The 18,191-nt window shown below is 41.3% G+C and overlaps 1 protein-coding gene across 9 annotated transcripts in view; it reads left to right on the top strand.

The window, feature by feature from the left end:
* Positions 1-18,191, top strand: part of RBM47 (RNA binding motif protein 47) — a 176,899-nt gene that overhangs the window by 93,533 nt on the left and 65,175 nt on the right. Inside the window, exon 1 of one of the 9 annotated variants that reach the window (XM_061164623.1) lies at positions 590-682. The exons of 7 other annotated variants lie outside the window; for them this stretch is intronic. The gene's annotated coding sequence lies outside the window, so the exon portion shown is untranslated. Of the gene's footprint in view, positions 1-589; positions 683-18,191 lie in introns of those variants that run through there. One more of the 9 variants, XM_061164626.1, reaches the window with a different exon arrangement.

The raw sequence follows: 18,191 nt of genomic DNA, 5'->3' as shown, positions 1-18,191 counted from the left end.
CCTCCAGTTGTAATTGTTAACTTGAATGGAATGCAAAACTTCTGGTTTGGAGCAGAGTTGGTTTTTAACTGTGAATTACTTGAAGGGTATGGAAAATGGGAAGTACGTTTTATTTTGTGTGGAAGATGGTTTCTGTAAAGCTTTTTTGGCGTCCGCTTTGCTCTGAAAAATAGAAATACGTGGTACATGTTTAGATGTGGCAGTCTCTACAGAGTCACTCGTGACCTCTACCCTTTACTAACTCTTGCCTTTGACACTTTTTCATTTTAACAAGCCAAGACTTGCTTGGGGATTAGAACAATGAGCTTATCATAATGAGGCTTAAAAAAAACAAAAAACAAAAAACCCACACAAAACTCCAAGTTTGTATCTGCGAGCCCTTCCTGCTAGCCCACCCCCACCCCTTGGAAGTTTGGGATTTTCTTTTCCCCCTTAAGGGGAAGTGTGGAAATAGAGCCCGCCTGTTCATTTGCATTACTGCACATCACATCACACGATATCATTTCGAGCATTATATTGTGTTCTCTCAATGGTGTTTGCTCTGAGGGTGGGACACAAGGCTGTTTAGTGTCTCGTAAAACATTTACCAGAAGCACTGAGCCAGGGTTTTGAAGGGCATTCCGTTGCCAGAGTGTGGGAGGAGAGAGCCAGCAGGGGAAAGGGAGCGCCAGGTGTTCGGCAGGTACTGGTTTCAGACTTTAGTTTCTATACATGTTTAAAATGTTCGGTTGCATACGTGTTCCTTCTGCTGAGCGGGCGGGCATGGGGAGGAAGGGGCCAAAGAACTGCTTTGCAAACCGTGTTTTCCTGTGGCCCGCAGCCCCTGCATAATTGTGATCTTCAGTTTCGGCTGAATGTTGTTTTCGGTTTTAGTCCAGGGACGTGTGTGTCACACAGAAGGAGGTAAAATCTACCTGCGCTTGAGGTTTCCTTCCCCACGGCCTGAATCAGAACTCAGCGTTTGCTTTAGCAAAGAATTCGGAACCAGGTGCAGTGTTCCTAGGAGGCAACGTGTAACCTTGTGATTTGCGTCTCATTATACCCCGTGACTCACTCCCTGAAAAGCTTTTGCTAAATGGTGGCTTGGGTTTTGTGAAAATACCCTTAAACTTTCTCTCTTACCCACTCCTTGCCCCGATGAAAGGTCAGCTTGAAAGACTGTTCCTACCCTCAAATTTTTGTTTTTAGAACACAGTTGCTAGGAATAACTTTATACCCTGGTCATACATAGTTTTGGAGAAACAAATGACTCAATGCTTCTTGGGAATGCTAAGTATTTTACCTTTTTTTTTCCTTTTGTAGAAAACATGAGCGTCTATGATAAAACTAGAGCCATAATCAAATGTTTACATTTGATCAAGTGTAATAATGATATCCTGGACACAGATACTTGGAACTGTGTTACTAGTGGTTAAAACTCAAAGAGTCGGTAGGAAAATCTAGAAAAAGGGTAACTCCAGAAGGTGACTAATGGCCAGTTCCTGGGAAAAGAAGTTGCTGGATGGTATTTGCAATGTAACAAGCATGTGGAATCTTTAGTCTGATTTTATTTTATGGCAGGAAACCTAATCATAAAGACGGTACTGAAGTTAAGATTAAACCTCAAGCATGTTGTTGTTCAGTTGCTCAGTCACGTCCAACTCTTTGCGACCCCATGGACTGTAGCACTGATTATGAAGGAACATTATTAGCGTACTCTTTCCACCGGTGACGCTAGCAGTCAGAAGCTGAGAGTCTTTCTTCTGACAGCTTCCCAGTCATTGCAAAATGGTTGAAATAAATGATGGTTTCAAAATTAGAGGAAACTTCCTTCATGGGAAAAAGTTCAGTGTGGCTTTGTGTATTTAGGCAAATAGGACTAAATCTACAATTTCGAAGGGCCGAAGACATCAGTTCACCCGAGGGAAAGCAGATTTGATTGTTTTATATGCGTGTCAGAAAACTGAATTTTATGTTGAGTCATTTCACTACCCCAACCACTGTAAGTTTATGTAACTTGCCACAAGTATATTACCTTTTTCTTATCTCTCTTTCCAAATTTTGAAACAGAGGTAGGAATACTTGCTGTTTACTTCTCCGTCCCATAGACGCACCTTGATTGCTTAAGGGTCTGTCAAACTTTTGACCTTCAATGTTGTTAATACTGCAGAAATCCAAAATAGATCCTGACCAGTGAAGAAACTCATGCATTAATTCCACTGTGTCTCAGGTAGATGGATAGAGTTTTATGTCTGAAATTTCATCAGAGGAACAGGAAGACTGGAAAGAAGTCTAAAAATAAATCATTTCCAGATATTTGCCATCCCCTGTTTCCCGCTATTTCATTGGGAAAATCCTACGCAGTGAGTTCCTTTGTTTGCTTCTTTAAAATCAGAAGTCCCAAAGCTCTGTATGGAACTGTAAGAAACTAAGATCAACAAAGTCTACATTTCCATCTCTCTTTAGGAGTTCTTGCAGTTATTGGGCAGTTTGTGAATGGATCCACTCAGATGTCAAATTAAACTCTGGATACACTGGCCCCTATCTCTGGCATTTAAAACTTTGCTGCTACTCCATGTGATACGTTAATAGTACCAGGCTGGCTTTATCAGGCCTGTGTGTGTTAGTTGCTCAGTCGTGTCTGACTCTGCAAACCCACAGGAGGTAGCCTGCCAGGCCCCTCTGTCCATGGGATTCTCCAGGCAAGAATACTGGAGTGGATTGCCATTCCCTTCACCAGAGGATCTTCCTGACCCAGGGATCGAACCCCGGTCTCCTGCATTGCAGGCAGATTCCTTACCATTTGAGCTGCAGGGAAATCCTTATCAGGCAGATATTTGGGTAAAGTCTCTCCACAAAGATTTTGTCATCTGCTCCTTTCTCCTTTAGACAGCAAGCTCTTGGTTTGTAATATGTCATGAAGGTGAAATCTCTAGGGACAGTAATTGGCCCCCAAATTAGGTGGCGGTTTGCAACATGCAGGAATGCCCAAGGAGTCAGGGTTGTCTTGGCTTGCTTGGACAGAGCTGTCACGAAAAAGGTGTGGGTGTGTAACACCCACCTTTCAAGATTTTTGAGTGACTGTGCCAGGACTTGGGATCAGAACTATCAGGCAGACTAGGGGAATTATCATAAAGACATGGGCTATTTGGGGCTGGTTTTGTTTTGGTAAAAACTGAATTTGTATAGGTTAGTCGAGCAATGATTAAAAATCCTTCACTCGGGACTTCCTTGGCAGTTCAGTGGTTAAGGGTCTGTCAAACTTTTGCTGACTGGGACACAGGTTCGATCCCTGATTGCAGAACTAAGATCCCATGTGCCCACAGTGGGGCCAAAAAAAGAAGGGGAAAGAAATCCTTGTCTAGTAACACAAGGTCTTAAGTAAGGCAACAAACAGTTCTTACAGCATTCAAAAAATTCAGGCCATTAAGCCCATCAGGGCCTCACTCTGTGCCTACTTGCTTTTGGTTTAGAATTCCTGTTTTCTTAATGCACAATGAATCAGAACTCTTCTTTGTTGGCTAATGATCAATCATCCATTCATTCAACAAATGCTTACTAAGATCTCATTCTAGGCTAGGTTGTTACCTCTCAGTTCTTAAATGTCATTTCTTCAAGGTGACCTTCCTAAACCCCCTAAATTAGGTCCTATCCCTTTAAGATAGTCAGCACACTAGTTTTATACTTGGCTCCTCTGCCAAAGAGTAAGTCCCCCTTACGTCATGAATTGTGACTGTCTTATTCTTCACTCTGTGTTCAGTGCTTAGCACATATTGGGCATTCTAAAAACACGTACCAAATGAATGAATGAATGAAAGCAGAGGATAAGGACCAGGATGGTTAGAGGCAGGCACAGAGCAATGAAAAACAGCCCCTGAAGCCATCCTTTCATTTCAGCCCAGCTCAACCATGTAAACTTCTAAGGATAGCCTTGGTTCACCAAGGAAAATGTGCTCAGTAGCATTTGTTTAAGATAACACTGAGGACCACAAATCATTTTGTATAAAGATTTTCTTCCAAGAAAGTAATAGTTTTCTAACTTAAGTAGATATATTCAGCTATTTGGAAATTTTAATATATGAGTAATTCTTTATTCCTACAATTATTTCCTACCAGTGAAAAAAATTGAGCACTTACACAAAATGCAAAAAGAGCCTAGAACAATGCGATAAGGGAGAAGCTTATATGTAATGAGATTAAGTCAAACAAGTGCTTTGAAAAATATTATTTTAAATATTATTTATTGAAATATAACATAAAGGCAGTCAAATGAACAACTCTTAAGTATACAGCTTGAGTTTTTACGTATTCCTGTGTAACCACCAATCTTAGTTCAAAGTATGGGGCTCTTTCAGTGTCTCAGAAGGCTCCCTGGGCTTCTCCTCCCTGCCACCCACCCACCCTGCTCCAGGTAACCATTATTCCGACTTCTATCGCCACACGTTATCTGTTTTTTTTAATAATTTTTGTTTATTTATGGCTGTGCTGGGTCTTTGCTGCTGCGAGGGCCTTTTTCTAGTCCCGGCGAGTGTGGAGCTCCTCTCTAGATGGGGGCGCACAGGCTTCTCATTGTGGAGCACAGCCTCAAGAGTTGTGGCATGTGGGCTTAGTCGCTCCGAGACATGTGCGATCTCCTGGAGTGAGGGATCAAACCCATGTCTCCTTCATTGGCAGGCAGATTCTTCACCGCTGAGCCACCAGGAAAGTCCCTACATTCGCTTTTCTTGAGCTCCATAAAAGTGGAATCACATATCTGTGTTCTTCTGTGTCTGGCTCCTTTCACTCAGCATTGATTTGTGTAGCTGTAATGTATTCCTTCACTGATGCATAGTATTTCTTTGTAAGAATACACCACAGTTTAATAAATTGGGCACGCGGAGATTAAAAACATGACTCTATGAGCTGAAAATTATTCCATGTGTGCCAGCCCTTTAAAGTTGCATGATCTCATAAAAGGTGGGTTGGAAATGTTATCATCTTGAAAAGGCAGAAAAAGAGAAGTCCTTCTGGGAGTGGATTTATTAAGTACTCTGCAGGAGCTGTTCATTTAACTGAAACCATTACCCTAGGAGGGGCCAGCCATCGTTTGCAGATGAGGAAGCTGAGCCTGAGAAGAGTCTCCTAACTGCACGATCGGTCTTCACACCCAAGCCGTTGGTTACGGCAGCGAGCAGTGCTGCGCTGGCCATGACCGTGCCCTGGATTTTGAGGCTGTGCTACCTCGTTAACGAAGACTCAGCATTTATACAGTAGCACAGACCTGTCTCTGGTCAGAAAGCTGGCAATTGACCTGATTTTTCTTAATTCGATTTCTCTATCTTTCCCTTCAGAGTTTTTCTTGCTTTGAAAAGAGGTCTCCCCTTGTATATTTTTCATTCTGACTTTTGTTTATGAATAATTTTTTGTGGCTTATGATTTTTTTCAGATGCATATCTGAATCTAAAATCTATTCAGCAAACTACTGAGGGTTTTTTTTTTTTTCCTTTCTTTTTTTTTTTAAATAAAGATCAGTTATTTTCTTTCTTTTTTTCTAAATTTTGGCCAGGCCACACCCAGGCCACACTAGTGAGAGCACTGAATCCTAACCACTAGTTCAGTTCAGTTCAGTCGCTCAATCATGTCTGACTCTTTGCGACCCCATGGACTGCAGCATGCCAGGCTTCCCTGTATACCACCAACTTACAGAGTTTACTCAAACTCATGTCCATTGACCACTGGACCACCAGGGAATTACATAAGTTCAGGTTTCAGTATCTGTGCATAAGGAAATGTTCAATCACTATAAGAAAGGTAGATGAATTTCAAGTCAGAATTGGCAAGGAATTTCCTGGGAGGCAAAAGTCACATTTTCCATTGTGGGGTTTGAAGTGCTTTAAATTCTAACTCCCAGAAGGGTCTATATGTCAAAGTCTCTGACTCAATTGATCATGTTGGAAATGAACAAAATTTCTAAATTTCCTCTCCTTAGTGCCTTTCTTGATTTTCACCCTACAAGTATAAGCATTCACAGTCTCATTCTTCAAAAGTTACCAGAAACTTGCTCAGAATGCCCTTCAGTCAGAATAACAAAAGAGAGAATATACCTTTTAGATTTTTTTTTGAATTGGGAATGAAAGAGGTTATGTTTTTAATTTTGCATTAATATTGGAAGGCATATCAGTGTGATCAGGTCACCATTTCAGTGAGGCCACAGGTAAGCAGTCCTGTATGCCCAGTGACAGACAGGAGAATACCCTGACTGTCACAGTCAAACGTTTTGAGTCACTTCTAGAAAAAGCAAGAGATGCCCAGATTCTTTGCTTCAAAGGCATCATTATTTTCACAGTAGAAAGTCCCTTCCATATGGGATGCTTGAACATCAAAGATTTGATTTGATTCTTTTTAATTTTATGAACAATCACAGGACCAATATCTTGTGTTTTACACTTAAGAAAATACTTTCCCAAATAGTTTTATACTTACCTTTAAAAAAAAATTTCTGAGATGTAACATCTACACGTTTTGTATATGAGGAAGCTGAAATAGAGAATCTGTCACACACCTAGTTTGTGAAAGAGGAGACATTCAGATTTTCTGCCTGCATGTGCCGCCACCCAGGCAGTGTTTGGTGAACTGCATAAGCCATTAAAATCTGCTCTTTCAAGACATTCTTTGCTCTGTGATGACTGCTCAAGCCATACCATTTGATCACACACGTACCATGTGCTAGGCATTGCACTGGCTGCTATATGTATATCATCCCCAGTTCTTGAAATTGCAAGCTAGGAATCATTAACCCCTTTTGCAAATGGGGAAACTGAGTCACGGAGCTCAAGAACCTTGAATAAAGCCGCGTTTTTAGTAAATGCTGAAATCTGCCTTCACACTCAGATTAGCTTGACCCCAAAGTCCATTCATTTTCCTCATGCCATCCTGACTCTCATCAGAAAAAAAGTGTCTTTCATCTTCTCAATTACAAGTGAGGCAAGTGCAGGAGCCCTAAAACTGTTGACACGTCTTAACTGATCTCAGTATACCTTCCTGACAAGTGGGCATTTTCTTTAGAACTAAACAAAGACATGTACTGGGTTGGATTCAGTTTTTAAAAAGGTTGTTTTTGTTTTTTTTTTTAACTCTTGGAGCTGTAAGAAAACCAGATTAGGTTGCCATGCTATCAGGTTTTGTGTGCTGTCCTCACTTCATCAGTGAGATTGGGAGACCCCTGATGGGGAAGCTGGAAGATTCTTCTTTGGAGATTGGTCCATGTGATTCTCAAGATCTCACTAATTCTCAAGATTATTGTGTTCTAAACAACAATTCCATGATGGAAAATTGGAAAGAAGTGTTCAAAGCCACAGCTTATTTCTCTCCATCAAAGTTATTGTTTACCTTCACCAAAGAACCGAGTCTTGCAATAGAAGCATGTGGTTTCTAGCACCTAAGACAACTATAATGTGGCTGCAGGTAGAATGGTCTCCAAGACAATGAGTCAGCCAGAAAGATACCTCAGACGCCAGTTGGGTACAAGAAAACACCGTCCTGAGGTTAACCTCCTGCTGATGTTGTCCTTCGTGATAAAAGAAGAGCCAGCCAGCTTCCCTCGTGGCTCAGATGGTAAAGAATCCACCTGCAGTGTGGGAGTCTTGGGTTTGATCCCTGAGTTAGGAAGAGCCTCTGGAGGAGATCATGGCAGCCCACTCCAGTGTTCTTGCCTGGAGAATCCCCATGGACAGAGGGCTAACAGGCTGCAGTCTGTGGGGTCGCAGAGAGTCGGACACACCTGAGCGACTAAGCACGGCCAGTAGCTCTGCTTTCCCAGTGCACTGGCTTTCTCTGTGCAGCGTTTTTACTTTCTCAGCAAATTTACCAACCTCTAGCAGTTACTGTCGGAGAAGGCAATGGCACCCCACTCCAGTACTCTTGCCTGAAAAATCCCACTGACGGAGGAGCCTGGTAGGCTGCGGTCCATGGGGTCTCGAAGAGTCAGACACGACTGAGCGACTTCACTTTCACTTTTCACTTTCATGCATTGGAGAAGGAAATGGTAACCCACTCCAGTGTTCTTGCCTGGAGAATCCCAGGGATGGGGGAGCCTGGTGGGCTGCCGTCTATGGGGTTGCACAGAGTCGGACACGACTGAAGCGACTTAGCAGCAGCAGCAGCAGTTACTGTTAGGATTAATTGAGATAACATGAAGTCTATAAAAGTATCTGGCACATCACAGGGAATTTTAGTTTGCCTTCGTCTCAAAGAGGATTCCCTGGAAGGAAGTTGGCACACATGAATGGAACTGGACTCTTACTTAATAGTGAATTCAATAGGTTGAACATTGTCACGTGTGACATTTTTCCCCCTTAAGGATTGTGAAACCTCCCCATTTAAATTTGCCATTGTTGAAGTAAGCTTGATCTCTGTGTCAATCACAAATGCAAACTTTGAGTAGAAATGAAACAAAGGCTTTTTATTCTACTCTAATTAAATGGCTTCTTATAAGAAAGCTGTAAGATATGCCCACTCTTTCATTTTTTAATAAAGAATATTAGAGAAGTTCTTAGGCACAGAGCCTGCTTTTGTTTGAATAGATATGTCAGGGAAAGTAAGATCATATAATGAAGGTGTTAATAAACAGATGGGCATCTGCATGCATTGAAAATGATTGACTATAATCCCATTCATAAATATGATCCCTGGGTGGGAAAAAATCTGGAGAAGGAGGAGATGGAAACCATATTCTTGTATTACGGTATTCTTGCCTGGAAAATCCGATGGACAGAGGAGCCTGGTGGGCTACAGTCCATGGGGTCGCAAAGAGCTGGACACGACTGAACATCTGAGCATGGAGAAGTTAATATGGTAATGGCTTTATTTGCTGCTCAGAAGAATAGATGTTTTCATTGGAATTTTAAAATGATATACTTTGTAGAAAATGTCAGGTTCTGGGGGAGTGCGGTGGAAAGAACACTGACCGAGAACCATGGAATTGGTTTATGCCTGGGCCTTCTTCCATTTAGTCTGTGACTTCGAGAAACTTCTCCACGCTCCTGCTATCTCATCTGTGGTGCCGGCACACGTTGTATGCTTCCCAGGAGCATTCTGCTGTCTGTGTGCAGTGAAAAGCTTTGTTTTGCTTTTAATTCTAGGAAATAGCACTGATTTGGATATATTATACTGTTATTCTGTAGAGAAATATCAGAGGATCCTGGTTTACGAAGTTCAGTCCAACTCTTCTTCATCTTCGCCATAATAAAAATTAAGGACTCTTCTTATTCTGAAAAATAAAAAGACAACAAATGACCTCTTTCATTTTTGTAATTTGCCTTCAGAAGTTAACAGTCCTTTGCCTTTCCTGAGCTCTTCTTTGGTAAAGAACCTGCCATTTACAGATATTTCACATGTGGGCTATTTCTGGGTCACATAAAAGTGGTAACCAAAATAAGAAATGTGAGTGGAATGTGAACAAATTAAGTTAATGATGATAATTTTGGGTGGGGAAGGATTTTCAACACAGAGAAGTAATTCAGTGTAATTTTATTAATTCATTATTCTATTCACAAGGCCTTATCATGGACTCTGAGAAGTCAAACAACAGAAAAAAGGAACGATAGAGCAGTACTGGTATATACCATAAGGAAGAAAATCAGTATCACAGATAACCTGCAAATTAAAACAGTGATGTACCATTTTCCTTCCATGAAAGAATCCAGCTTACTTAGGCCTGTCTGGTGGCCACACAAAGACACGTATTTGGTATGACCTCATAGGAAAACAGTTTGGCAGTATGTATTGGGAACCTTAGAAATGTTTAATCTAGTTATGCTTAATCTTAATCTAGAAATGCTTAATCTAATTCCATGGATGGTACTCTGTTTGAAAAAATAATGTAGAGGAATAGAGAAGAATAACACTGAAGAATCCAAATTCCCGCTCATGATGGATTTACAATTTTACACTTAATTATCCATATTTCCAACTCATATCCTCTTTCTTCCCTATGGCTTTTCATAAGAAATCATCCATCCCAGACTGTATGTCTGTGGGGCAGGGGTGGGGTGGTGGGCGGTTTCTGTGTTTTCCATGGTGAACACTGATTTTTTTGTGGGTAATCAGAAGCAGCAGAAAATATTGTTTCTAAAAATCACTGAAATTCAAAGTCTGCTATCAGAGCCACAAGTCAAATATAGGAAACAGGGTCCAAGGTGAAGGGAGCAGAAAGCAGTGACCTTGGGAAGAAGATTTTTGACCTTCCAGTTATACGCTGCTAGTAAGCCTTTCAAAGTCTTGACCCCTCTGAGTCTTTTTGGAATTTTCGGGACCGGTGTTACCGGTCTCCTCTACTGGTTCCTCCCCTAAAGTCCAGCCTGCAGTTCACTTTTCGTGAACGATCTGCCTCCATGATCTGGAGGAAGCCTTCTCCTTCCAATTCCTGTCGCCCACCCACAGCCACCAAACACCTCTGCAGACCCCGCCTCTCTGTAGCCTCCTCCCTCCCTGCCCAGTGCAGACCCGTCATACTCCATTACATTTGTTCTTCCCTCTGATTTAGGCTCTGATTTCAAGGCTTTGTAGTTCTCATTTCAAAGACAGGAAGTGAAAAAAAGAAAACAGGGAAGATGTGAAGCATGGACTTTAGTCACCAGTTCTGTGATGAAACACTGCCCTAGGTCTGTTCAGGCTTAACCAAATTCAACTGTTTTCAAGTTCCGTGTCTTTGAACAGTGACTGGTTTTCACACACACTCATTAACCTCGCTCCCCGCCTTTTCTTCCCCGCCTCCCCATCAGAGAGATGGGATAAACATGGGCTTAGCCAGGTCATTCATTTCATTTCTCAACAACACTTGGAGCATCCAAATCCACTTCCTTATTCATACTTGACTTCTCCTCAATTCAGACCAGGCTCATTCATCGAATGAAGTGCTGTTCTTTTCTGAACAAAATAACAAGGGCCAATCTAAAAAATATCCTGTGGAAAATAACGTCAACATGATTACAATACACCAGGCAATTTGTCCAACTCCACAGACCCACCCAAACGATCAATGTCAAGTTTAGATTATGCTCAAATTAAGACAGGAGTGTTTCCTTGCTTTTATTTTACTCATCATCATAAATGAAACCATCGTCTGATCTCTTATGCACATTTGGCCTTCAAATTAAACCTTCAGTCACCTAGACCTCTTGTTTTATATGGCTGCTATTTTTTAAATTTATTTATATTATTTTTGACTGTACTGGGTCTTCATTGCTGTGAGGGCTTTTCTCTAGTTGCGGTGAGTGTGGCCTACTCCCTAGTTGCGATTTGCGGGCTTCTCATTGCCGTGGCTTCTTTTGTTTCGGAGAACAGGCTCCAGGGCACTGGGGCTTCAGTAGTTGCAGCTCATGGGCTCTAGAGCATGGGCTTAGTTGCTCCGCAGTATGCGAGATCTTCCCAGATCAGGGATCGAACCTGTGTTTTCTGTTTGTGAGTCTTTCTGTTTTGTAAATAAGTTCATTCCTATCATTTTTGTAGATTCTGTACGTAAGTGATATCACTGGGGAGCTGTGTGACCCCATCAGCAGTGGATGGTGTGTACTGTACCCCTGAACCAGGGAGCGCATGGCCACGGGGCTGGGGGGCTTTGGCCCTCAGGCCCCAGAGGGGACTCTGGGCCTGGTCTCACCACTGAAGAGGTGAATTAGAGGTCCTTCCCCAAGAGTGCTCCTGGTTTTCTTTTTTAAGTCTAAAAGGTAGAGATTAGAGATAAACGAATACTGCCATCTTTTGTCAATTTCCCTTTTTTGTAATACTCAAAGTTCAGTTCAGTTCAGTTGCTCAGTCGTGTCTGACTCTTTGCAACCCCATGAACTGCAGCACGCCAGGCCTCCCTGTCCATCACCAACTCCCGGAGTTCACCCTAACTCATGTCCATCGAGTTGGTGATGCCATCCAACCATCTCATCTTCTGTCGTCCCCTTCTCCTCTTGCCCTCAATCTTTCCCAGCATCAGGGTCTTTTCAAATGAGTCAGCTCTTCGCATCAGGTGGCCAATGTATTGGAGTTTCAGCTTCAACAACAGTTCTTCCAATGAACATCCAGGACTGATCTGCTTTAGGATGGACTGCTTGGATCTCCTTGCAGTCCAGCGGACTCTCAAGAATCTTCTCCAACACTATAGTTCAAAAGCATCAATTCTTCGGCACTCAGCTTTCCTTATAGTCCCACTCTCACATCCATACATGACCACTGGAAAAAACATAGGCTTGACTAGATGGACCTTTGTTGACAAAGTAATGTCTCTGCTTTTTAATATGCTGTCTAGGTTGGTCATAACTTTCCTTCCAAGGAGTAAGTGTCTTTTAATTTCGTGGCTGCAATCACCATCTTCAGTGATTTTGGAGCCCAAAAAAATAAAGTCTGACACTGTTTCCAATGTTTCCCCATCTATTTCCCATGAAGTGATGGGACCGGATGCCATGATCTTAGTTTTCTGAATGTTGAGCTTTAAGCCAACTTTTTCACTCTCCTCTTTCACTTTCATTGAGAGGCTTTTATTTCTTCTTCACTTTCTGCCGTAAGGGTGGTGTCATCTGCATATCTGAGGTTATTGATATTTGTCCTGGCAATCTTGATTCCATCTTATGCTTATTCCAGCCCAGCATTTCTCATGATGTACTCTGCATATAAGTTAAATAAGCAGGGTGACAATAAATGGCTTGACATACTCCTTTTCCTATTTGGAACCAGTCTGTTGTTCTATGTCCTGTTCTAACTGTTGCTTCCTGACATGCATACAGGTTTCTCAAGAGGCAGGTCAGGTGGTCTGGTATTCCTATGTCTTTCAGAATTTTCCAGTTTATTGTGATCCACACAGTTAAAGGCGTTGGCATAGTCAATAAAGCAGAAATAGATGTTTTTCTGGAACTCTCTTGCTAATACTCAAAGTAAATAAACTCAAATAATTCAAAAAATTATGTGCACTAGTTGTCTTGATAATTTCTTTTTACAGTTAATTTCTTCATTAAGGCTCAAAGAATGCTTGTTTTACGTCTCTTTTTTTTAAACCAACATTTTATTATTATTTTTTTTATAATTTCAAACATAGGGCACATTTGGATCTTACAGTGAACACCTGCATACCCAAAACTTTGATTCTGCCATTAGGGTTTACTGTACTTATTTTGTCATTATCTACCCCTCAATCCATTCCTCCATCCATGTATTCTCTGTAGTTTTTTGATGGTCTTCAGAAATAAAGTGCTAAACATCAGCATACTTAACCTGAGTCACTTCATTAACTAAAATTCAATACTTGCTTTCAGTTTTTTAAGATAAAACTTGCATATAATGAAATACAACAATCTTAGGTGTATATTTGCTGAGCTTTAACAAAAGCATACCCTGGTATAACCCAAACCCCTATCGTGATAAAGACGTACCATCACCCCAGAAGGTTCTCTTCGTGCCCCCTCCAAGTTGCTGGCCGTACCCCTACCACCCAGAGTCAACCACTGATGTGATTTTTTCCCTACCATATATTAGTTTTGCCCATTTTAGAATTTCATATAAATAGAATTTACTTGGCATGTATTCTTCTGTGTAAGACTCTTTTCAAACAGCATGTTTTATGCTAAGATCTATGCTTATGAGCTAGTGAGCCGTGTTGTTGCATGTATGTGATGTGACTGAGCAGTGTTCCATGTATGACTGCATCACAGTTTATCAATTCTCTTATTGATAAATAACAGACGTTTTAGGCTATTTTAAATGACACTGCTATAAGCATGCTTGTACAAGACTTTGTGGACATACGTTGTTATTTCTCTTGGATAAATACCTCGGAGTACCGAATAATACTAAATAGTAGTAATAATAAAATTTGTAACAGGATATTAACATATAGCACAATTTATTATTAATCTTCATTATTATGATGTTAAGGACTTCACCTAAGTAGAAAAACTCACAGTGTTCAATTGTGAAGAGCATTCCCATGAACACAGTGTTTTGCCAGTAAATTGGAGCTTTGAAGGGATGTGGTTGTAAGGACACTAGCGAGCTTTTGAGCTAAAGGGAAATAAGTATCACAATGCCACTTGAGTTGTGAGTTGATTTTACATGAACTTTGGGTTAGGAGAAAGGAAATCTGACCTTTAGTCCTAGTCTTACCACCAGCTAGTAGTTGCTTTTTCACTTTGAGAAATAATCCAGTCACCAAGAGGAAATGAAGGGTTGAGCTAGATGTTCTGTAAGGCGTGGTTCAAGTCATTCAACATTACTCAGATATGTGCTAAGCCTTGAGGGCACAGTTAGGAATAAGACATATCTTTTGGACTTCCAGTTGTTCACAGTGTAGGAGCACTAGATGGTGTTCTGTAGCTGGAAAGTGTCTGTGGTATCACTGATTAATTGTGTACCTCCTCTTGGGCAAAGCACAATATAGTCAATGGATGAATGAATGAATGAATAGAAGCAAAACCCCCAACCTTAAGAACATTGTAATGTTGCTAAAATTGCTATGGTTGTGTCTGTGTCTACAACCAGCTGTAATATAAAGCAGAATATGCTGTCTGCTATAATAAAGACTCAGTGTTCTTGGGGAACAGTGGAGGAATGACTAATAAGATGTGATTCTGAAGATGTGAACCGCTTCCTCGTAGAGTCTTTTTTAAAAAATATTTATTTATTCATTTGGTTACATTGGGCCCGCAGGCTCCAAAGTGCTCGGGCTCAGTAGTTGTGGCACGCAGGCTTAGTTGTCCCTTGACACGTGGAATCTTAGCTCCCCAACCAGGGATGGAACCTGCATCCCCTGAATTGCAAGGTGGATTCTTAACCATTGGACCATCAGGGAAGTCCCCCTCATAGAGTCTTTAGGAAGAAGAGAGTCACGTTTCTGATTTAGGAAAACTTCTCCATCTATTTCCATGTACCAGAAAATGTAAATAAATGATACATTTTGGAATCTAAAAGCCCTCTTGGTAGTGTATAAGACCCATATGCTGTGGATCTTGGCCTTCCCTCGTGGCTCAGATGGTAAAGAATCTGCCTGCAATGCGTGCAAGCTGGGTTCGATCCCTGGGTTGGGAAGATCCCCTGGAGGAGGGCATGGCAACCCACTCCAGTATTCTTGCCTGGAAAATCCCATGGACAGAAGAGCCTGGCGGGTCGCAAAGAGTCGGACACGACTGAGCAATTCAGCACAGCACACTATGGATCTTCAATTTCACCCTTTTTGATTTATTTTTGAATGAAGGTGTGAGGTTTTGTTTTTCTGTTTGAGGTAGGCTTTCTCCCTGAATTTTGCATTTCAGTCCTCCCCTCCCCATTTATGTATTCATTCAAAACAAGTATTTATTGAGTACCTATTATTAACATGAGATATGAAGTAATCATGCCATAGGGAGGTAACTGAACGGCGCCTATCTGAAGCTGTCTGTTAAGATCTGCTCCACTTTGTAAAGGGACCAAATTGCAGTCACATTTGTATGTTGTGTTAGAAATGAAAACCTCTGTGTGTGTGTGTATGCCTTATGTTTTCTAACAATCAGAAGCTATTATTTCAACAGTTTTAATAGAATACTATGCTATAGTTTGCTTTCCAAGGATCCCTAAGGGGAATTTCCAGATTTACCAGTAATTTAAGCATTTTTCAGGAAAAGGAATTTAAAGAAGCATCAATTTTAGGTAACTATGATTTTAGGGATATGTATTGCTAGGTTTGCTACTGATATATGGCCCAAATCAATTGTGCATTCACCAAACTAAGCAAAACCAGCTTGCTCAACAAAGTTGATTCACATTGCAAATGGACATTAGAGTTTGGAAGGTAGGCTGGTAACAGATCTTGACGTTTGTCTCTTTCTAGAATTAGAGAATTTTTTTCTTTTAAAATATTTTTTTTATGACTGCACTGGGTCTTCATTGCAGTGCACAGGCTTTCTCTAGTTGTGGCAAAAAAGGAGCTCCTCTCTAGTTTCGGTGAGCTGGCTTCTCATTGCAGTGGCCCTTCTTATTGCTGAGCACGGGCTCTAGAGCATATGGGCTTCAGTAGCAGCTGCACAAGGACTTAGCTGCCCCCGGCATGTGCAATCTTATTTCCCAGACCAGGGATCAAATCTCTGTCCCCTGCATTGGCATGTGGATTATTAACCACTGGATTACCACAGATGGCCCTATCTATCTATCATCTATCTATTTACTTGGATGTGCCAGGTCTTAGTTGTGACACCCAAGACCTTTAGTTAAAGCATGTGGGATCTTAGTTCCCTGACCAGGGATTCAGCCTGGACTCCATGCATTGGCAGGTATATTCTTAACCACTGCATCACCAGGGAAGTCCCAAGAATTAGAGAAATTTTTTTAAAAATAATAAGCATTAACAGTTTATAAAGTGAAGAAAACTTGTTTTGAATATATATATATATATTTCAAATATATATTTCTCTGAGTTTTCACCAGTTTTTAAATAGTCATATTTGCACATGTGGTAGAATATTAGAAGAATACCAATTTTGGATTAAAGACATGAAGACAAGGGGCTATCTTTATAAAGGAGAGAGGGCCAGCTTGGATTGGGGTCTCTGTGCTAATTATTTGCTGTGTAATAAATTCCTTTACCACTATATTTCTCCATTTCTTGTGCTGAAATTGGGAATGTACTGTGTACTTTCCAAGGTGGTTGCAAATGTTAGAGATGACGTCTGTAACGTGCTGGGTGCAAACTGATACGCAGTAAAGACGCTAGAACTGATAGCTTTAATTATCTGCCTGTGCAGAAGCATTGTTACTGGTCATTTTGGTTTTAGCCCAAATTGCCCAGCATAATGGCAACTGTTGGATAAAGAGTTTGTTTGGATGTCGGTAGAGATGAGTGGTTTTGACTTTGGCCACATATGAAAATCACCAAGAAGAGCTTTTAAAAGTGACAGAGGGCTAGGAACCTCCACAAATTCTAGTTTTTTTTTTTTTTTTTTTTAAAGATCTCCAGCCAAGGGTTTTCATCCAAGGTTGACGTATAATAGTCTAGACCGAGGGATAGTTTAGAAGCCATGGTTTCTGCTGATAGCCCTGCTTTGCACTCTAGATAAACAGATATATTGAGTGAGCCGCTATTTAGCCCACGCAGGTGCTGATCTGCTTCAACCCTTGTTGAAAATTCTCTTACGGATTCTCCACAGTTTGCTGTAAAAGTTACTTCCCACAAGCTTTTGTTCTTTATTCTTATCTGTCCTCTCTGACTTTTTTTCTAAGAGGGAAGCAGGAGAAGGAAGATAAAATAAAAGGAAACAGAAAATGATGAGGATTGTTTCTGTTCCTTTTTTTGATATATAAAAAGTAGATTTGTTTAAAAAAAAAAAGTGGATTTGTTGAGAGAGAGACACACTCCACAGTGTGGGCCGTCTTGGAAGGTGAGAGGCCTGGTTCTGTTCCTTTGAGTGATTCCAGTTAACGCTGCTCAGGACAGCAGGAACAGAACTGGAGGCGACAGTCTTTAAGGGACCACACATCAGTAGCATTTGAGTATAATAACTGGAAAAGAATTCTCTCCAGGAATATGAGAATTTTCTATTAGGACAAGAGAGAGAAGCCCCGAGACCTGTGACCACTTTTCACAAAGGAAATTCCAGAAGGCGCCTTCTTTATTGGAATTCAGTTCAGTTCAGTTCAGTCTCTCAGTCGTGTCCGACTCTTTGTGACCCCATGAACTGCAGCACGCCAGGCCTCCCCGTCCATCTCCAACTCCTGGAGTTTGCCCACGAGTTGGACTCAACTCATGTCCGTTGAGTCGGTGATGCCATCCAACCATCTCATCCTCTGTCGTCTCCTTCTCCTCCTGCCCTCAATCTTTCCCAGCATCAGGGTCTTTTCAAATGACTCAGTTCTTCACATGAGGTGGCCAACGTATTGGAGTTTCAGCTTCAGCATCAGTCCTTCCAATGAACACTCAGGACTGATCTCCTTTAGGATGGACTGGCTGGATCTCCTTGCAGTCCAAGGGACTCTCAAGAGTCTTCTCCAACACCACAGTTCAAAAGCATCAATTCTTCTGCACTCAGCTTTCTTTATAGTCCAACTCGCACATCCATACATGACTACTGGAAAAACCATAGCCTTGACCAGACGGACCTTTGTTGACAAAGTAATGTCTCTGCTTTTTAATATGCTGTCTAGGTTGGTCATAACTTGCCTTCCAAGGAGTAAGCGTCTTTTAATTTCATGGCTGCAATCACCATCTGCAGTGATTTTGGAGCCCA

This window comes from Dama dama, chromosome 17, assembly GCF_033118175.1.
Source record: "Dama dama isolate Ldn47 chromosome 17, ASM3311817v1, whole genome shotgun sequence".
In the NCBI taxonomy this organism is placed as follows: domain Eukaryota; kingdom Metazoa; phylum Chordata; class Mammalia; order Artiodactyla; family Cervidae; genus Dama; species Dama dama.
This window is presented reverse-complemented; position numbering and strand designations above follow the sequence as displayed.